Source organism: Rattus norvegicus, chromosome 10 (assembly GCF_021556685.1).
Source record: "Rattus norvegicus strain SHRSP/BbbUtx chromosome 10, alternate assembly SHRSP_T2T, whole genome shotgun sequence".
Classification (NCBI taxonomy): Eukaryota; Metazoa; Chordata; class Mammalia; order Rodentia; family Muridae; genus Rattus; species Rattus norvegicus.
The window spans coordinates 10301427-10323733 of record NC_141543.1 but is presented as its reverse complement, the minus strand read 5'-3'; the positions used below and the strand labels follow the sequence as shown (position 1 = coordinate 10323733).

Genomic DNA, 22307 nt, shown 5'->3' with positions numbered 1-22307 from the left:
GTCCATAATCTCTTTGTCTGATTAACCTTTTCCCCCCAGTACCTCTGGTGGGTGGTGGGCTTTAAGGGAGGTCAAAGTGTTTAAGAACCCATATTAAAGTAGGTTTTGAAAAATCTAAGCCAACAACATCCTGATTAGCAGCATTGAGTTCCTTGGGCCAAGTTGATGTTTGCTGTCAGGATATCTAACTTTTTCTTCATCTTTGCAAATGACTACTTAAAAACCATAGCCAACAGCAGACAACCAATAACCCACCTCACCTCTGGGGGCCTTAGCATTTACCCTCTGAAAAGTCCCCAGAATTCTAAGTGTTATGCAATTGCAGAAACTCTGCACCTGACAAAACCATGCCTCTGCTAGAACATGAGGCAAATCATAGCCAGCTGCCGTGGACAATCTGAAGTAACCCCATATTTATTAAACAAAAATATATTCTTACAATATTTCTGTGTTTTTTTAAAGAAACCAAAACGCCCAAATTGTCACTCCAGACACTGGCCACGAGAAGCCTTCATGAGGGCACAGCAGCTTCTGAATGTTCAGTTCAGCGCGCTGGCTGTGTCCTCCTTTGACCTCATAAGGACAAATCAAGGTGTTCACTGTGCACTGGGGACGTGAGGACAAACCCCGAGGTACAGAGGAAGTGGTTATAGATCTCAAGAAGTGCTGGGCTCCGTCCACATGGAGCTGAAGGTTGAGGACCTGACAGTGCACGGTGATGGAGGACAGAGTGGATCCCACAGTGCACAGTGATGGAGAGGATCACATGCAGGACGGAGTGGATCCCACACCTCCAGGGCTTGAAATCAGACTGGGATCTTGAAGTCTCAGAACTGAGTTGCTTGGAGGCTTGTGGGGGGAAATTACTTGAGCAACTATGAGAAGAGCAGGAGAGTTGAAATTAATCTATCTATTCTGCCTGTCAACATCACCCTTAGTAATTTTTAAATTCTGCCTTTACTTAAAATCCATGACAGAGAGTCAGGATAGCTCAGGGTAAAGTGGGCAGACCCAGACAAGCCTCAAGGGTAATGGGAGAAAATATATGCGTGCATGAAAATGTCATAATGAAAACCATTATGATGTGTGATTGATATATACTCATAAAAGTTTAAAATGTCACAGCTAGAGAGATGGCTCAGCTGTTAAGAGCACTTGCTACTCTTACAGACAGATGATCTGGATTCAGTTTCTGTTGTTTTATAAAAATATAATAAATAAAAAAAGTATCTTTTATCCCCACTGGGTCTGGCACCCCAGTGCCTCAAGATATCTGCTAGATATCTTACCAGAATCACACATCCCAACTCTGTGGCGGCCCAGACCAGCTGCCCCACACTCCCTTACACTTAAATCGCTACATGAAAGATCACACAACACAATAACTTTTGACCCAATTGATAAGATATAATTGCCCACCTAAACATACAAAGACCTGTACACATCCATCCCTTAAAAACATTTATAACAACCTGTAATTGTACAGCGTGGGATCTTAACGTCACCCGCCGTATTGTCCTGCCACAGCTTCTCTCCCTCCCTCCTGTCTCTTCCTCCTTTCCGTTCCAGTCTCCTCCTCTTCCTTCAAACTTTTCTCCCACCCATCCTTCCTTCTCATCCAATGACAGGCCTCCTTCTATCTTGTACCTGCCTCACCTGTGACATCATCCCATATTTCACCCTTTTTGTCTAATTAAAAAGAAACTTTTTTCTCAAAATATAAGCTGAGCACAACTAATATCATTTTGCAATTAATAGTATAAAATACACCTAACACCCAGTCCAACATTTATCAGTTAAACAGAACATTTAGTTATCCATTCCAGCTTAAGAAAGGCTTAAAATCTATATTATATCTTGACTAGCTTGTATACTCTCTGATAGCTATCTAATAAATATGTATTTTCAGAGTTAAACAGCCTGATAGGCTTTTGTACTCTGTACTATCAGGAAATAAACACAAAATTCCCGTTAAGAGAATCTGAGCTTCTACGTGACAGCTTTCAACTTTCTGTATCTTTTTAGGCTTGTGTTATAAAGCAGTCACTACATGTCCCTAACCATGTAGCTAGACATGAAACATGGTCCTTACTCTGAGGGCTCCTGGGCCTGGTGACATGGCAGCAGTAAAGGCCCATTAGAGGGAAACTGTCCTCCTGGTCAAGAGGGTGATCCCTAATGTTAATCCAGTTGATCTGATCAGTTACCTGCTGAAAGACCCCCTCTCAGAAGTCAGACCATGCTTAGGAAGGTGGACTCACCTTAGCTATGCCAAAGACCAAATTCCTTTAGTAAAATGCTGGACTCTTCTCAGAGCTCCCAGCCCCAAGAGCTGCCTTGAGGTTTAGCTGAGTCTGCAGACACCGACCTTCTGGGTCCTGACTGAGAGAGGTACAAATTCCCCCTTTTCTTTCCTTTGTCCTTTCCTTCTGCCTCTCTATTAGATGCTTGCTAGAGCCTAAGTACTTTTGCCAGTGCCTTCTGCTTGCTTGCTTCCTTCCTTCCTCTGAAGCTCCCTACCCACCTTGTAGTGTTTGTCCACATGTGGCTGACCTCTATGCTGGCCTGCTCAACTAGCATGGCTGTCCCCCACCCCCTTCTCTCTCTTAATTTTAAACTTCTTTTTTTTTTTTTAAGATTTATTTATTATATATAAGTACACTGTAGCTGTCTTCAGACACACCAGAAGAGGGCATCAGATCCCATTACAGACAGTTGTGAGCCACCATGTGGTTGCTGGGAATTGAACTCAGAACTTCTGGAAGAGCAGTCAGTGCTCTTAACCACTGAGCCATCTCTCCAGCCCTCTCTCTTAATTTTAAGTAAAGACTTTTAGGTTTGATGCTGGTAAAATGGCTCATTAGTTAAGAGCACTTACTGCTCTTACAGAGGACCTGAGTTCAAGCCCCACATTGGGCAGCTCACAGTGTGCTGTAACTCCAGCTCCAAGGAATCTGATGTCTCTGGTCTCTACAGGAACCTGAACTACACGCACAGACCCACAGGAACACACATACATGTGTCTAACTTTTAACGTGTTTTAGATTTATTTTATTTTATGTGCATGAATATGCACAGGTGTGCCTGGGAGAGGTTTCTTGTTCTTTCCGCCTTTCCTCCATCCCCCTTCCTCCTCCCTTCCTTCCTTCCTTCTCTCTTACAGGGTCTGTCTATATGGCTCAAGCTGGCCTCAATCTCAAGATCCCCTGGTTTAAGTCTCTGCTACATAGTGATAATCGATCATAATTTCAGAAAATGTAGCTCTCTGATCTGGGCCTAGTAGAATGGCTCCGTGTGTGTGTGTGTGTGTGTGTGTGTGTGTGTGTGTGTGTGTCTGTGTCTGTGTCTGTGTGTCTGTGTGTGTGCCTGTGTGTGTGTGTCTGTGTGTGTGTGCATGTGTGTGTCTGTGTGTGTGTCTGTGTGTGTGTGCCTGTGTGTGTGTGCCTGTGTATGTGTGTGTGTCTGTGTGTGTGTGTGTGCGTGTGTGTGTGTGTGTGTGTGTGTGTGTGGTGGGAGTCCAGAATACACCAACATTCAGAAGTGTAGTATGGACTTTCTGAATCACATGTCCTTGTGACTCAAGGAAATATGGAAATTTGCCATAAAGAAGATGACTGAGGGCTGGACCAAGGTTCATAGATCTCTGTGAAAATAAGGCCATCCTGGTCTACAAAGTGAGTTCCAGGACAGCCAGAACTGCATAATATGCATAATAGAGAGACCCTGTCTCAAATACATATATATTAAATCGTGTGTGTGTGTGTGTGTGTGCCTGTGTGTGCGTGCCTGTGTGTGTGCCTGTGTGTGTGTGTGCGCGCCCGTGCATATATAACCATAGGAGAAGAGGGGGTCAGATAGATTCAGCATGTGCATTGATATCAGGTTCAGCAAGTGCAATGAGTCTGGGCCAAAGGCGTAAGGAATGTTCCAGTCACTCAGCACTATACTCTGCACTGGGCTGTGCTGTGCTCCTGTCACTGTTTTCAAAAGTCTGAAGTCAATGAAAACTAACTGCTCGGGTGTCAAATACAATTATAATAAAACAAGACAAGTAAATAAATAAAGATAACAAAATAATAAAAAACAAAAAAGAAAACCCAAAGTCAGGTTGGAACTATAGCTCAGCTAGAGAGCACATGTCTAACATACAGGAGGCCATAGCTACAAAACCAGCAGAAAAACTAAGCCCAAGAACAACACCAACAAAGTCCTAGAGAGAGAGATCCAAGGTGGAGACTGCATGCTGCTCTTTCAGAGAACCTGAGCTTGGTTCTCAGCACCCTGTGACTTCTGCTCTACAGAGATCTCACCACACTCACATACCCTCCCAACACACATACTTACAATAATACGAATCATAAAATTTAAAAAGAATGCTCTTTGCTCTTCCAAGGACAGAGTTCAGATGCTCACAACCCCCTGTAACTCTGGTTCCTGGGGAGCCTATACTCTCTTTTGGACTTTTTGGGCACCTACATGTATGTGCATGTACAAACTCGTGTGTGTATGTGAGAGTATGTGTGTGTGTGTGTACATGTGTACAAATATATGCTTAAAAACTGAAAACACAAGACAACAAAAGGAGGAGTCTGCCTTCTGCACTTTGCATTTTCATTACTCTTTTTTATTTTTCTTTTCTTCTTTGTCTAGTGTTAGGGACTGAACCCAAAGCCTGCCATATACTAGTGTTCTGCCACTAAGCAAAACATGGCCCTCTTTTTCCTATCAGTTTTGGGACAGGACTCGAACTTGTTGAGGCTAAAGCTGAGCTTCTGTCCCCAGGTACTGGGACTATAGGACTAGGCCATCAAATCCAGATTGTCCTCGTCTCAGATTAGACTAGCTACACCTGCTTCACAAATCCCAAACAACTGGATCAGGAGTCTAAATTGGTTGAATTTTTGTTTTATTTTAATGATAAGGATGATGATATCATTAGTATTATAAGACTATCATACTACATAGTCACTATGTAGCCCTGGGTAGTCTCAGACTTGATATATAGACCAGGCTGGCTTTGAACTGGTATAGATTCACCTGCCTCTGCCTCCTGAGTGCTAGGACTGAAGGCCTATGCCACTGTGCCTTGCTGTCTTCTTATTTCTAAGTGTATAGAATTTAATTAATTAAACCTCTTGGGCTCCTGGTGCACTGACCCTCCAAAGAGCTCTCTGGATTCATGAATCAGGCACAGGCACAGGCTCACAAACACACACGCCAGCTAATTTTGATATTCCTTGACTAGCTTAATGGTTGGGTACTTCTAAACCTCCCTGAGTCTAGCAAACACTCCCCTCTGGTATTCCTGAAATCTTTCAAAATCTATATTTCATGTCTGCTACCCCAGACCCAACCGTGGAGTGGCCATAGGGCCACTTTCCTGGATTCTTTTTTTTTTTTTTTTTTTTGGTTCTTTTTTTTCGGAGCTGGGGACCGAACCCAGGGCGTTGCGCTTCCTAGGTAAGCACTCTACCACTGAGCTAAATCCTCAGCCCCCACTTTCCTGGATTCTTACATGGCAGCTGACCTTTCAGTCTATTCTCTTTTCTTCCCTCTCATGGTGATTCTCTGTCTCTCTCCCTTGGTCCCACCCCATCTCCCTGCCCAGCCCCTGGCTATACTGCAGTTCTTTATTGCCAACCAAAGCCAGCTGGGGGCAGGGACCCTCAGATCCAGAAGAGTGGCTTTTGGGAGCCAAAATAAGACAAAGCATTAGAACCAGTTCCCAACAAAGTGCTACCAAGACATACATCCCCAGCCTGAAGACTTGTCTTTTAACATCTATTAGGCCACAAAACACCCACCTGGAAGAACATTATTTAAACTGTTCCCCACAACAAGCTACATTGTAGCATTGCACCTGAGAAAGTGCAGATCTTCTCCGACCTCCTTGATACTAGTTACTATCAACAGACAGATTGCCCTTAGGAGTTCATGAATAATACCAAGTCTGGGTCAGGAACCTGCTGGTGGGAAAGCCAGCGTTCTCCTTATTCGTGATGCTATAGGTTTTCATGCTAAGGATGGAACTGAGGGCTTCACACATACTAGACAAATGCAGTACCACTGAGCTAAAAACCTGCAGTCCAGAATGCTACTTTTCAAAAAAGCATCCTAAGGCATTCCTGGCATCCTCCCCTGCCTGCCTGCCCCTTCACAACACTTGGGGAAACTATATCCCAGAATTCCTGCTCTTGCCTTGAAAGATGCTCATGTACAAAGCAGTTAGGGATCACAGTCAAGGGAACAAATGAGGAGAGAGCAATACAGTCAGAGGATCATGAGAATCTCCCTCATGATCACGAGAGCCTCCCCTCAGCGGACTGTGTTCCAGTTCTAATTCATGGCTTGCTGTTCTTGCAGTTCCATACCTGGCTTCTGTTAGTGATCCATGATTCTTTTAAATGCATGTTTAGATGCCAGGGGGTATCCTAGAACTTTTGCAGCTATGGAATGTGACAGATGTACCAGTAGCCACATGGATTGTGGCTACTGAGTTCTTGAAATGTGGCTGGAGGAGATGTGTAGCTCAACAGTTAAGAGCATTGACTGCGGGCTGGTGAGATGGCTCAGTGGTTAAGAGCACTGACTGCTCTTCCAGAGGTCCTGAGTTCAAATCCCAGCAACCACATGGTGGCTCACAACCATCTGTAATAGGATCCGATGCCCTCTTCTGGTGCGTCTGAAGACAGCAACAGTGTACTGTACTCAGATACATAAAATAAATAATGCTTTAAAAAAAAAAAAAAAAAGAGCATTGACTGCTCCTCCAGAGGTCCTGAGTTCAAATCCCAGCAACCACATGGTGACTCACAACCATCTGTAATGGGACCCGATGATGCCCTCTTCTGGTGTGTCTGAAGACAGCTACAGCGTACTCACACAATAAATAACTCTTAAAAAAAAAAAAAAAAGAAGGGGCTGGGGATTTAGCTCAGTGGTAGAGCGCTTGCCTAGGAAGCGCAAGGCCCAGGGTCCGGTCCCCAGCTCCAAAAAAAAGAACCAAAAAAAAAAAAAAAAAAAAAAAAAGAAAAAGAAAAAGAAAAAGAAAAAGAGCCAGAGGTGAAATGTGACTGGAGACACTGAAGAATCGAATATTTTATTTAAGTGAATTTAATTTATTTAGATTGTTAATGTGTGGTTGTTAGTGAGACTGGGAAGTTCCAGCAAATTAGGGAAAATTCCTTGGATTGAGGGAACTGCAAGCAGATGTGCTTACCCTTCCTCCTTCTCCTCAAATTTAGGGTTCTATTTAGGGGCCGGAGAACTCCTGCATTATTGAAATGGTTGTCCCTGCCTTTCCATCCCTACATATGCCTGTCATTTTTCTTTGGAGAGAACGGTTCCATGCCTATCAGAAGCAGGCAGTACTAATTGAATTCAGAGTGTTATGAAGAAAACAAAATACATGGAGGGGAAGGAGACATGTAGGTGAATGGGGAGTGGATACAATCGATATACATTGTATAAGTGTGTGGAATTGTCAGAGTAGGATAAAAAGGTAAGGATGTAGCTAACTTGATAAAGTGCTTTCCATTAGGGGATGAAGTTCAGTTCCCAGAACTCTCATAAAAGCCTGGTTGTAGTGGGGAATGCCTGTAACTCTAGAGCTAGAGAGGAAAAACAGAGGACCCCAGTGCTGGATCCCTGAGAGACCCTGCCTCAAATAAGTAAGAGGGAGAGTGATATTAAAGGAAACCTGACCTTGACCTCTGGCCTCCGCATACATGCTTGTGAGTACACACACACACACACACACACACACACACACACACACACACACACACAGAGGAACTAAAACAGACTCGGACATATAGTCAGTAGAGTGCCTGCCCAATGTTTATGAAGCCCTAGGTTTCATCTCCATGGCTGCATAAATAGGACGTGGTGGGAAATGCCTGTTATCTTGGCCCTGGGGAGGAAGCAGGAGGGTCAAGGTCAGCCTGGACTACCCAGAAACCATCTTACAAAAGTTTAAAAGTAGCTAAAATGGTAAATTGTGTGTTATAGTTTATCAGCGTGCATTTTTTTTTAAGTCAGGAAGATGTAATACTATTAAATGTTTTAAGGCAGTAATTCTCACCCTGCTCCTTAAGGAAAAGTCCTGAGAATAAGTCATAAGTGGGAAACTATCTCAAGAATCCCTGACTGGAGGAAGGGAAGCTATGAGGAAGGAAGACGAAATTGCTAGTAAATTCTTCTGGCATGGTGCTTCCAGGCTGACGGCAACCTGACTCTGTCTGGTAGATAGTATAGGCTTCTGGTTTTTCAGGTTTCATTTTGTTTTTGAGGAAGGACCTTGCTGTGCAGCCCAAGCTGGTTTGGACCCACAGTTCTTTGACAGTGAGAAATTCTAGAAATAAAATGTCCTCCAGAGACTGACTGATCTGAATGAGATGAGGGGAAGTTGGGATGTTGCAGCTCAAGGGGATACTTTCCTTATTTTGGGCTAGCCTTAGATCCCTGCATAGCTTTAGACCCTTGCCTACTTCTGTGTCAGAATATCCTATAACTGTTAGATACACCCTTTGAAATATATTAACTTTAGCAGATTTCTAGCTTCCACTACTAGAAGATCAGAATGTCATTAGATAACATCTGAAGCCTATAGGAAAATGTCCCCATCTTGCTGTAACCATCTCTCTTGTGTACCCACCAATGTATTTGGGGTGTATCCTTGTTGTTGTAAAAATATAAAAAAATAGAAAAGTACAGTTGTCTTTCAGCTTGCCAGGCTCAGCACCGAAGTTGCTACCTCCCAGCCCATTGAAAATAACGCTGTGGGTTGAAGATGTCTCAGTTGGCAGGGTGCTTGCCTGGGAGACACAAAGCCCAGATTTTAATCCCCAGCACCTCAGAGACTGTCACTCCAGCAGTTGGGGAGTGAAAACAGCAAGATCATTAATTCAAGGTCATCATTGAATATTCAATGAGTTCAAGGCTAGCCTGAGCTTAAGTGTTACCAAGGAGAAGGAAGGAAGGAAGGAAGGAAGGAAGGAAGGAAGGAAGGAAGGAAGAAGCATGGTTTGGAGCTCACTACTTAGAATCTGGACTCCAGCGCAGTTACATCTTATAAGTTAATTATCTTATTATACTTTGAACCAGCCTGCCTGCCTCCATGCCTCCTTCCCTGCCTCCCTGCCTCCTTGTCTCCCTCCCTCTCTCCCTCCCTGCCTCCCTTCCTTCCTTCCTTCTTTTGAGATAGGATCTCACTATGGAGCCCTGGAACTCACTCTGTAGAGTGAGATAGTGTCTGAGTGATTGGTGGGGCAACTCCTGGACCCCCAACACCCTGTGCATCTCAAATTGATCTCAAATCCGAGATCCTCCTGCCTAAGCCTCCCGAGAGCTAGGATTTCATGTATAAGCCAGCATGCTTAGTCATGTATCTGTTTTTAGTCGATACATTCGTATGTATTCGTATGTATTTATGGGGCAGAGTGTGGTATAGATTAATTGGTTTATTTCTGTTCCTGCTAGCTTCCAAATGAATGATTTATTTATTTAGCTTTTGCACAGTTACTGGAGGATTACCCTGAATCTATATTTCTATTGGCTAGACTGTCTACTTTCCAGTTGTGTTACTTGGTACCTGCTGTTTGACTCTCACCCCGGTTACTTCTGCTCCAGCAGTCTGTCCTGTGTTGGGAGGAGGCATTTCACTTAGGTGCATGTTCCTGGTCTAATGGAGCCCTCCTGTCCTCTTTGTCCTCCTCCTCATTCACTCCCCTTTCTTCTCCTTGTGGTCCCTAACTGTGACCCCAGCCCAGTAACTCAAACTCTGCCTCTTCTATTCTCCCCAGTAATTGGCTGTAGCCACTTTATTTAACCAATATTTTTAAATTGGGGAGGGGGCGGGGCAAAGTTTCTATAGCATCTGCTTGGTGTATATGATCTTTGGGGCCAGTGTTTAGCATTTGAATACACAGCAACACCAGACCAATCCCCAACAGTGTAGCACTTCAGGGCATATGTTCCTGGAACTGTGCTGGGATTAAAAGTGTGTGCCACCATGCTTAGCCTAAAAACCTTTTTTAAAAATGCTGCTCAGGGGTTGGGGATTTAGCTCAGTGGTAGGGCGCTTGCCTAGGAAGTGCAAGGCCCTGGATTTGGTCCCCAGCTGGGGGGGGGGGGGGATGCTGCTCAGCAAGGCATAGTGGTGCATACCTATGATTCCAGTACTTGGGAGGCAGAGGCAGTCGGATCTCTGAGTTCCAGGCCAGCCTCATCTATAGAGCTAGTTCAAGGACAGCCATGGCTATGTAGAGAAACCCTATCTCAAACAAACAAACAGAAATCTATTCATTTACTGTATGTTGGTGTAGGTGTACTGCATGCATGTGTGCTGGCTACTGCATGTATGTGGAGGTAGGATGACAATTTGTGGGTGTTCTCCTTTACCACGAGGGTGCTGGGGTTCACTTTAGGTCCTCTAGCATTGTTGATGTTGAATCAGCTCTCCAGGGCTCCTCCACGTTTTTTTTAGACAGGGTCTCCTGTAAAATAGGAGTAAAAAAGCTCACTACACTTCTGATTCTCCTGTCTTTACCTCCCAAATATTGAGATTGTAGGCACACACCACCAAACCTCTTCAATGTGATGCTAGGAATGGACCCCAGGGTTCCAAAATGAGCTCTTTACCACCTGAGCCGCACCCCCAGCCCACATTTCAGAGCCTTTCTGTGCGCACTGTCTAATACCGCCTGGAGCAAGAACAGGGCTTTCCCCAGCCATTCCCATGTTGTTAGAGAGGAGGTGTATTAGTTTAGAGCTTAGGAACACATTTCTATTTTTTACTTACCCCCCACAAATATAATTACACTGTGTTTCGTTGAGGTTGAAAGTGTGTTGTCAGATTAGCCTGGCTGGTGGGTGCTAATCCTCAAATTGTTACTAGACACTGCTAATGTTGCTAAGCTAATCACAGCTCCACAGTGAGACTGGGAGTTGATCGCCATCATTTCCAGCAGGGTGAATCGAAGCTGTTGATAATTGCCTGGCGGAGAGACTGGATGATTTCCAATGAACAGACTGGGGAAACAGCATTCATTGGTAAATTCTGTTCATTCATAATAAACGTACTGTTTCTATAGTCTAATTTCTAATTAAACATAGGTTTGAAGCATGGTTGTTTCTGACACTGGATCAACATTTGCATTTCAGTGGTTTTTGTTTTTAAGAAGCATGGGGTGCTTGTCTTCACGGTGCCATCTGTCATTCTGGAGGAGTTAGAGACTGGATACAAAGACCTCTGTCGGGCTGGATGTTGGGGTCTTGCCTATCATGAGCAAGGGCCTGCATTTGATCCCCAGCATCACGTACATGAGATGTGGAAGCTCGCCCCTCTAATTCCAGAACTCAGGAGGTGTGTTACAGGTGACCCTCTAGAAATGGACACTCAGACCCAGTTTATAGCCAAGTAAAAACTTCAGTCCAGCTGATTAAGAGCACTTCCAGGCATTTGGGGACCTACGTGTGGCCCTGAATGTCTACAGCACAGGTTTGGGAAGGCAGAGTCCAAGTTCTGTCAGTTCTGTCAGCTCTGTCAGCAGCTGCGGGGAGGTTCTGCAAGCAGGCGGTTTAACCTGAGATGAGTTAGCAGTGGGGTGGGGCGTCTTGACATCTGGCTCCTAGAATAGATTCCCATGGAGTCCTCCATTAAAGAGATCCAATTCTAGTTAAACCTGAAATGCCCTTAGCAAGAAGACTAGATGGAGGAATCTGCACTGTCTTTCCCCATCACAGGTGACCTCAGGAAGATCAAAAGTTCAAGACCACCTTCAGACACTGAGAAAATTTGAGGCCAGCCTGGTCTAATAGTGAGTTCGAGGGTAGTCAGGGCGATGCAGAGAGAGCCTGTAATAACAACAGCAGTAGCAGCAACAAGAACAACAGAAATAAACAACCCTGTTTGTCTGTGGAGCTGGGCCCCATGCCAGGACTCCTGAATGGCAGGATGAGTTGGAGAGGCCCATGCTCTCCCAAACGGACTGCCCTGCAGCCTTGGCCATTGTTCCCTTAGTTGTCCATGAGTAGTGTGCCATCCTACCTCTTGGCATCCAGGACACATCATTGCATGTGCCGGGCAAGGAAGCTTCTCGGGAAATGTCTGGAGGGGCTCCAGCAAAGCTTCATAAGGAACTTGCTGACCCTCAGTGTTCAGTCACTGACAGAATTTACACCCTGGATGACATTTCCTACTGGAACTGGGCTCCCAACATCAAGGCATTCCTCTCAAATCCACCTTGCCTGAGAAAAATTTTTGATTGGGCTTCTCTAATTTTTTCTCTTTTTTAAAAAAAAACATAACAGAGTTAGTTGCTATTGTTACTAATATTATTAATTATTATCATCATCATCATCATTCATTAGCTTAGGGACTTTACTTTTTTGTTAAGTTTGCTTTCTTCTCTCTTTTGAGAGCTTTTTACATCTGCACTATTCCTGCTTCCTCCGTTTCTTCCAAATGTCTCTTATTTTCTCCTTCCCAGACTCATGGTCTTGCTGGGCGGGGGTGACACACACCTGCCTTTAATCCCAGCACTCAGGAGACAGAGGCAGGTAGGTCTCTGTGAGTTGGAGGCCAGCCTGGGCTACACAACAAGTTCTAGGCTAGTCAAGGCTAGTGAGACTGTCTCAAACACACACACACACACACACACACACACACACTCACGCACAACTCACGCACACTCACGCACACGCACACATGCTTTCCTCTTTAACGATTACTCCTTTGTGTATACACACACATATACACACAATGTAACCCACTAAGTTCCTGTAGCTTTGCTTCTGTGAACATGTATGCAGTGTTGCTTCTGTGTACATGTATGCAGTGTTGCTTCTGTGAACATGTATGCAGTGTTGATCACTTAGGATTTAGGCATTCTAGGCAGGAGTTTGTCCCTGGAAGAAGCTCTTTCTCTCTCGGCAGCCATTGACTATCTGAAAGGCATGAGACTGTGTAGAATTTCTTCTGTCCATTTCAGCACCTCAACTGGTGTTGTCATTATGCCGGTCTTGTCCAGGCAACCATACTGTTGAGACTTTACGGGTGTGTTTTCCCATAGTGCCTAGGGGCTCCACCTAGCAAGAAGTGTTCTAGGCTTCTGGCTCTTATAATCCTTGTACTGCACCTTCCATGATTGAAGAGCAGGGCCCTAGGTTTTCTGGCATTTCCCCGTGGTCTATATCGCTCTGCTTCTGGACTTGGGGTTATCCGTTTCACTTTCTGACAGCTAACTACAGTGCAGGCTGCTCTCTAGACTGCAGCTGCCTCCTCTACAAACAAACATAACAGAGCCCTCATTCCCACATCAAGCTGGTGATCAGAGAGCTGTAAATCACAGAGCTGGGGTTCTGCCTAGAGTGAGAATTCTCGTGAGAGGACAGTGGTAACAGCCCAAACCTGTCAACCTTCCTCTTTGCTGATGTCCAGACTTGGTTTCTGCTGACCCTTGTGTCTTGGCACAGTGAGTGGGAACAATGCCCTCCTGAGCCTCTGGCAGAGATCAGCAAACTCATTGTTCCCATGGTTAAGCAGAGCCAAGGGGGAGATTTTAGCCTTAGGACTGTGGCTCACAGATGCAAAGCTAACTGTATGCTGTGCCTGTATATATGGGGCTCATCACAGAACCCCTCGAATAAGCCGTCATGAAGGTTACAGGGTCCCATTTAAGAAGGGTGTTGAGCATAGTCTTTAGCAATGCAGAAATGTTAAAGCATTTTGTGATGGGGCTGGGGATTTAGCTCAGTGGTAGAGCGCTTACCTAGGAAGCGCAAGGCCCTGGGTTCGGTCCCCAGCTCCGGAAAAAAAAAAAAAAAAAAAAAGCATTTTGTGATGTAATTCAAGGAGGATTTATTTGCTTACAACTTTAAAACAAATGGTTTTATTTGTTTTTATTTTATGTTTGTGAATGTTCCACTTGCTGGTCTGTATGTGGAGAACATGTATGCCTGGTGCCCTTGGGGAATTCTCACTCTAGGCAGAACCCCAACTCTTTTAAGGATCAGATCTCCTGGAACTGTTAAGGACAGTTGTGAGCCACCATGTGGGTGCTGGGAACTGAACTTGGGTGCTGCTGAGTCGTCCTTCCTCCGATTTTGTCTTTTTGAGACAGGGTCTCACTCCGTAGATGAAGACGGCCTCAAACTCACAGGGATCGGCTTGCCTCTACCTCCCGAGTGCTGGGACTAAAGGTGTGCCCCACCGTGCTTAATTGTTTGTTTGGAGAGAAGCTATTGTTAGATTTGACAGATGGGCTTTTAAAATGAGCTCTTCCTTCCTCAGCCTCCAGCGCCCGGAGACTGTAAGCATGTCCACTTCATGGTCTTTGTTTTTATTCCTTTTTATATTTCAGTTTGCAAATAACATTTTTATGTGCATGGGTGCAGGTCAGATGCACCTGTGTGTGGAAATGACTGGGCAGCCACAGGTACGGTGTTCTAAAGCTGGGCATGGTTGTGCTTGCCTTTAATCCCAGCACTCAGGAGACAGGCAGGCCAGGCACAAGGCAAGGCGAGTTCTTTATCTACTGGCCTAGCCTTCCATCTGCTTTTCTTTTAGCCTGAGAAAAAGAAGACGCTTCATTTTTATCACCAGAAGGCTGCTGCATGGTACAGTGAACATGGTGGGCTCAGGGGGATGTGATGACCAGGTGGTCAGAAAGGAAAGGGACACTTGAAGCAGAGGTCACGGCAAGACACAGCTAAGTGGTCAGTAAGATTAAGGCGTCCCTGGGAGGTCATTCTAGCTGTCCATCACTGTTGGAGTCTGGCTTCTTCATCATATGGTGACGAACACCAGGACCTTCCGGTCCTTTGTGAAGGCTGCTGGCTCTGCTGGCTTTGAATTCTGAAGACGGAGAACTCGGTCTCGGTTTTCCTGTTGTCCCCTTTCTTCCCCTATACTCGTGGGAAACAGCCCTCAGGGACTCCTCGCAGAGCTCAGTCTCTGGAGGATCATGCGTTTTCACCAAGTTGGATTAGATCAAGACTGGCTGCCTGAGAGAGAATCGTGCTATGTAGCTCAGGCTGGCCTTGAACCTATAATCCTCTACTTCTGTACTGGGATTAAGACGTGTACCACTTTGTCCAGCATTAAAACATTGTTTTTGATTATTGAAATTAGATTTATTTAGTGTGTGTGTGTGTGTGTGTGTGTGTGTGTGTGTGTGAGCTTATGCCAATGGTGCCTATGTGGATGTCAGAGGGCAACTTGCAGGAGTCGGTTTTCTTCTACTATGTGGGTCCTGGAAACAAACCTCAGGTGACCCCTCTTAGTGACAATTGCCTCTGTCCTCTCAGCCATCTTACTGGCCCTCAAAAGATCATAGATTAAATGATATCGTATTCTCCTTGCCTTAGCTGTGGCCCATCACTGTGGTGACCCTCAGTGGTACATCGTTGTGACTAGTTCCACTTGCACTCCCGAGACAGGCCCTGCTTATCAAGATGGTTACGAGTGAGCTGTTTCTTCCAGAAGAAACGGCAAAGCTCCAGCTTCTTCCTGTGTACCTGTGACCGTGACTTGTCACTTCCCTTGGAGTCTTCTTGGATAATATCAGTTAAGGTGAGGCCGTTAGGATGGGATTGAATCTGGTAGAATGGGCTTTCTCGTAAGAGGAAAGCACTTGTGAAGGGCTGTGCTGCACAGCCAAGTGGGAAAGCACTTGCCTGGCCTGTGCTAGGTCCGAGATTGACTCCCAGACTACAAAGACTTAACTGTGAAAGAAAAACACTCCGTGTGAGACCAGAGAGGCGGAGTTTGCCCTATATATACCAGCACAGAGGAGGGACGACAAGGCCTGACACAGGATACTATAGTGCGGTGGTATACAATCCCCCAGTGGTTGCCAAAAGCTGTGGGCAGTACTGATGCTGTACATGCTGGGCGTTTTCATGAGTACCTATTGCTAAAGTTTAACTTATTGATTAGGTACAGAGATGTACAATAACTGTCAGAACAACCATGTGTGCTAACGGGGTTATACGAATATGGTCTCTTGAGAAATACGTTCTTGCACTTTCGCCTTTCCCCTAAAGAGAACAGTATGGTGCCTCACTGTCACATGTAAGTTAGCAGCACCAGGACTCTTGCTCTCAGGGACCATTGATAATGAGTGTTAGGTGAACGAGCATTGTAATATTGTGGTGGTCGGTCAGACTGGCAGGCCGTTAAGTAACTAATGGGCAGTTTGATACACAGCACAGATAGAATGGACAGTGTCATTTGGGGCAAAACCAGGATAATGTCGCATTAAGCTCATCAAAATGGCCTGTAATTTAGAATTTTTTACTTGCTTCTGGAATTTCCATGTAATATTTTCTACAACTGACCATGAGTCACTGGTGTGGAAAGTGAAACCATGGAGAGGCTATTCTACTACATGCATTATTTTTAAAATGCTCACCTGTGTGTGTGTGTGTGTGTGTGCGTGTGTGCGCGCGCACGCGCGTACACACGCATGTGAAAACTTTCAGAGGTTGATTCTCTCCTTATAGCACCTTAATTCCAGGGACTGAACTGTAGTCGTCCAGCCTGGCTGCAAGTGCCCTTAACAGCTGAGTCATCCATTTTACGAGCCCCTATCTGTATTCTTAAAACCCATTGGATTTACTTAGTGAATATTGTATCTAGGATTTTAGCTTTTCCACTCATAACAGAAATAGTCTTATTATTCTCTTATTTTTGTTATCTCATTTCAGAATGAAGAGTATACACATTTTGTGTCCTATGCATAGCTTTAGAATCCACTTGCAATGCCATCTATCTATCTGGGCCGGGAGTTTTTCGTTTTGGAGGAATTGGTACTTTTTTGAGTCTTTTTTGTATCCCTGGATGGCCTGGCGCTGAGGATGGTCTTGAACTTCTGAACTGCTATCTTCCAGCAGTGCACATGGCCAGGCCTGTTTTGTGCATTGCCGAGGCTCCCACCCAAGGTTTTGTGAGTGCTAGCCTCACTCTACTAAGGAGCCACACCTGTCCTTTAATTTTAATTTTTTTTATCATTAATCTGAAAAGTTTTATTTTGAACCACTTGGAAGGCAGAGGCAGGAGGATCTCTATGAGTTTGATGCCAGCCAGGGATACACAGTGAAGCCCTGACTTTGAAAACCAAATAAGGAGATACATTAGGTTGTCCTGGGGTAAGGCCTTGCTGAGTACCTGATTATTTTAAAGATTATTGTGTGCCCATGCACATGAGTATGACAGGAGCCCCTATGGAACTTGGAGGATAACCTTCAGGAGCTGGGCCCCACACTCCTACTGGCTGAGAGGGTTTCTGTCAACCTGCAGTGTTCTCCAGGCTAGCTTGGACTGGTCTAGACCTTGTTCTCCAGGCTAGCTCGGACTGGTCTAAACCTTGTTCTCCAGGCTAGCTTGGACTGGTCTAGACCTTGTTCTCCAGGCTAGCTCGGACTGGTCTAGAGCTTGTTCTCCAGGCTAGCTCGACTGGTCTAGACCTTGTTCTCCAGGCTAGCTCGACTGGTCTAGACCTTGTTCTCCAGGCTAGCTCAGACTGGTCTAAACCTTGTTCTCCAGGCTAGCTTGGACTGGTCTAGACCTTGTTCTCCAGGCTAGCTCGGACTGGTTTAGAGCTTGTTCTCCAGGCTAGCTCGACTGGTCTAGACCTTGTTCTCCTGGCTAGCTCGGACTGGTCTAGACTTGTTCTCCAGGCCAGCTCGGACTGGTCTAGACTTGCCTCTTGCCTTTGCCCTTTAGAGTACTGAGATTACTGGGGAAAGGAAGCCACTACGCAGCTTTCCTCCATATTTAACTGCTTCACAATTCTGTCTTGACTTCCCTGACCAGGCATTGTAGTCCATCGTAAGTCAGATAAACCCTTTCTTCTCCTAAGCTGCTTTTTGGTCAGTGTTTTATCATAGGATCAGAAAACAAGCTAGAGTAGAAATAGTTGTCAATTTTCAACTGTACAGGTGGCTTACGTCTCAATCCCAGCACTCAGCTGAGGCCAACTTGGGCTAACAAGGGGAGACCTTGTCTAAGAAAACAAAATAAGACATTTTTCCCTTTGTGCCAAATGGGAAGAAACTGGGACTAAAATGGCTGCTGCTGTGGTTAGAGTGTGCAGGGTTGAGCTGGGTGGTGGTACAAACCTGTAACTACAGCATTTGGGGGATGGAAGTACAAGGGTCAACGATTCACAGTCAGCCTTAGCTACTTGATGTGAGGTCAGCCTGGGCTGCCTGAGACCTCGTCTCAAACAAACTCTGAGGAGGTAGCTCAGCTGGTAGCACGACATTATTATTGTAGTGATGGGAATAGAACCCAGGGCCCTGTGCAAACTGGCCAAGCCTGCACTTCTGAGCTACGTTCCAGCCCTGGTTTTGTTTGTTAAAAAGGTTTTTTTTCTTCCCTAATTTCCCCCTCCTCTGTGTGTGTGTGTGTGTGTGTGTGTGTGTGTGTGTGTGTGTGTGAGACACAAGTAGGCACATGTATAAATATTTGTGTATAAATGAGGGTGCATGCCATGACATACTTATGGAAATCAAGTCAACTGTAAATGTTCGTCCTCACCTTCTTCCTCATAATATTCATTCATTCATTCATTCATTCATCTGTTCATTCATTTTATTTATTTATAGACAGGGTTTCTCTGAATAGCCCTCTGACTATCCTGGAACTCGATCTTTGGACCAGGCTGGCCTCAAATTCAAGAGATCCACTTGCCTCTGGTTCCTGAGTGTTGGGATCATAGGCCTATGCCACTGCCCGGCTTGTACTTTTAATTTTATTTTATGGATATTTTGCCTGAATGCATGTTTATGCACCATGTGTTTGTCTATGCACGATGTGTGTGTGCCTGGTGCCTGTGGAAGCCAGAAGGCATTGGATCCCCTGGAACTAGAGTTACAGACAGTTGTGAGTGCTGAGAATCAAACCCGGGTCCTCAGAGCAGCCAGATCTCTTCATTGCTGAGCCATCTCCACCTTATTTGGGGACAAACTCTGCCTGTGCCAGCTTGTTTTTATGTCACCTTGGCACAAGCTAGAGTCCACTGAGAAGATGTTTCCGGAAGATCTGCTATAAGCAAGCCTGCTGGGCATTTTCTTTTTGTTCGTTTGCTTGAGAGAGGGTCTCACTGTGTAGCTGACTTCTGGAACCCACTGTTTAGATGAGGCTGGCCTTGAACTTATCTCCAGAGTGAGCTCTAGGAAAGCCAGAGTGACAGAGAAACCCTGTCTCTAAAAACAAAACAAACCAACCAACCAAACAAACAAACAAAAAGTAGGCTCAGTAAGCAGCATCCATGGTCTCACGGTCTCTGCATCGGCTCCTGCCCCCTGCACGGTCCCTGCATTGGCTCTTATCCCCTCCACGGTCCCTGCATCAGCCCCTACCCTCTCCACGGTCCCTGCATCAGCCCCTACCCTCTCCACGGTCCTTGCATCAGCCCCTACCCTCTCCATGGTCCCTACATCAGCTCCTGCTCCCCAGGTTCCTGTCCTGTTGGAGTTCTTGTCCAGACTTCCTTCACTGATGGACTAATATATAGTCCAAATAATAAAATTACTTTCCCTTGAAAGACCCACCCCATGAGTCTTAACTCAGAGCTGCAACAGGCTTGAACAAGCCCAGGCACGCCCAGATACCTAGGGCCGAGTCACCGTTAAAACTAACAGACTATAAAAGGAAAGGAATACAGAACAGACTAGGAGTACCGGATCTGGCAGGAAGGGATAAGCCCCTAGCCCCCGACATTCAGGACGTCCCAGCCCGCACGTACTCTTTTACCATGTTACAACCTCATTCGAATATGATGCAAACCTGCCAATGTGTGTAGCTATACCTTATTACCTCATCATGTGAAATAACCAATCATATGTGAACATGTCTATATGCCTCGTTTAAATCCACCAATCCCCGTAACTATGCATCTGCTTCTGTAAGCCCGCTTCTGCTTCCCCAATCCCTATAAAAGCCCCATGCTGGAGCTGCTGGGCACGCAAGTCCTCCATAGAGACTGTGTGCCCGCAGGTACCTGTGTTTTCCAATAAACCCTCTTGCTGATTGCATCCGAGTGGCCTCGGCTTGGTCATTGGGCGCTTGGGGTCTCCTCCTGAGGGAAAGGTCCTCTCCGGAGGTCTTTCATTTTGGGGGCTTGTCCGGGATCTGGAGATCCTCCGCCCAGAGATCACCGACCACCCACCGGGAGGTAAGCCGGCCGGCATCTGTTGTGTCTTGCCCTGTCTTGTCTTGTCTTATCCTGTGCGCGTGTTCAGTTCCTCTCAGTTTTGGACTCAGATCTGGGTTTTGGTCGGAGGAGAAGGCCCAGGGCCTTCGTTGTCTCAGGGTTCAGGACCCTCAGCGCCTCCGTTTGGGCGGGTCAGAGAAGGAGCTGACGAGCTCGGACTTCTCCCCCCGCAGCCCTGGAAGACGTTCCAAGGGTGTCTGGAGCCCGGTTCTTTGGGGCTCAGCCCGTATCGGAGGGATACGTGGCTTTGGTTGGGGGAGAGGGTCCGGACCCTGGGCACCTCCATCTGACTCTTTGTTTTGGGTTTTACGTCGAAGCCGCGCGGCGCGTCTGTCTGTTGTTTGTCTGATCGTTGGATTTGTCTGTCTAATTTGTGCCCTAATTTTCTTTGAAGCTACCATGGGACAATCGCTAACAACCCCCTTGAGTCTCACTCTAGACCATTGGAAGGACGTCCGAGACCGAGCACGTGATCAGTCGGTCGAGATCAAGAAAGGAAAATGGCAGACCCTCTGTTCGTCCGAGTGGCCCATTTACGATGTGGGATGGCCGGTGACCGGCACTTTTAACAAGACCACTATTTTGCAGATTAAGGACCTGATTTTCCGCCAGAAGCCGTACGGACACCCTGACCAGGTGGCCTACATTGTCACCTGGGAGAGCTTGGCATTTAGCCCTCCTCCTTGGGCAGAACCCTTTGTGGACCCAAATTGGCTTCCTGTTTCCCCTAAACCTGTTTCCCCGAGCCCACCTGACCCTTTGGTTGCTTCTTCCTCTCTCTATCCTGCTCTAACTAAGGAAGAGTCTCCCAAAGTCCCTCCCCCGAAACCTGTCCTCCCAGAGGACCCAAATTCCCCCCTTATAGATCTCCTGTTGGAAGAACCTCCTCCGTACCCTGTACCTAACAGCCCCGCCCAGAGAAGAGGAAGTGGAGCCGCCTGCTAGACCGCGACACGAGGCGGCCCCTTCCCCTGTGGCTGGAAGACTGCAGGGACGACGCGAGGTGGCGCCAGACTCCACCTCCCAGGCCTTTCCACTTAGACAAGGGGCTGGCGGCCAGATGCAATACTGGCCGTTCTCAGCGGCCGACATATATAACTGGAAACAACACAACCCCCCCTTTTCTAAGGATCCGGTGGCTCTCACCGACCTGATAGAATCTGTCTTGCTTACCCATCAGCCCACTTGGGATGATATACAGCAACTTTTACAGGCCCTCCTGACCTCTGAGGAGAAGCAGAGAGTGCTCTTAGAGGCCAGGAAACATGTTTTGGGGGACAATGGACGCCCCACCTTGCTCCCGGAAGAGATCGATGACGCATTCCCACTTACGAGACCTGATTGGGATTTCACCACGGCTGAAGGTAGGAGACACCTACGCCTTTATCGCCAGTTGCTCCTAGCGGGTCTCCGAGGGGCGGCACGATGCCCCACCAATTTGGCTCAGGTGAAACAAGTGGTACAAGAGGCTGCGGAGACTCCCTCAGCCTTCCTAGAAAGACTTAAGGAAGCTTATCGCATGTATACCCCTTATGATCCAGATGATCCAGGACAAATGACAAATGTCTCCATGTCCTTCATCTGGCAGGCAGCACCAGATACCAGGGCCAAGCTACAGAGACTAGAAAATTTACAAGGGTATACATTGCAGGATTTACTTAAGGAGGCAGAAAGAATTTATAACAAGAGAGAGACACAAGAAGAAAAGGAAGATAGAGTACGTAGAGAAAAGGATGAGAGAGACCAAAAAAGAAGCAGAGAGTTGAGTCGAATCTTGGCCGCCATAGTTCAGGGTCAAGAGAAAAGGGGAGAGAGGGTGGGAGTTCGAAAGGGGCCAAAGCTAGATAAGGATCAATGTGCTTATTGCAAAGAAAGAGGACACTGGGCCAGAGATTGCCCTAAGAAACCCAGCGGGCTCCGAAGACCCTGCCCACAGACTTCCCTCCTGGCCCTATATGAAGATTAGGGAGGTCAGGGCCAGGAGCCCCCCCCTGAGCCCAGGATAACTCTTGAAGTTGGGGGCAGCCAGTCACCTTTCTGGTGGACACAGGAGCCCAGCACTCAGTTCTCACCCTGGCCCCTGGA

General features: G+C 46.3%; 1 long non-coding RNA gene across 1 annotated transcript; it reads right to left on the bottom strand.

Annotated features, from left to right (window-relative positions):
• Positions 1-398: 398 nt before the first annotated feature.
• On the bottom strand, positions 399-1550 carry LOC148002746 (uncharacterized). The gene is made up of 2 exons (XR_015632363.1): positions 1473-1550; positions 399-875 (listed from the first exon to the last, which is right to left on the bottom strand). It is a non-coding gene; the product is annotated as an uncharacterized LOC148002746 (long non-coding RNA).
• Between the last annotated feature and the right edge of the window lie 20757 nt (positions 1551-22307).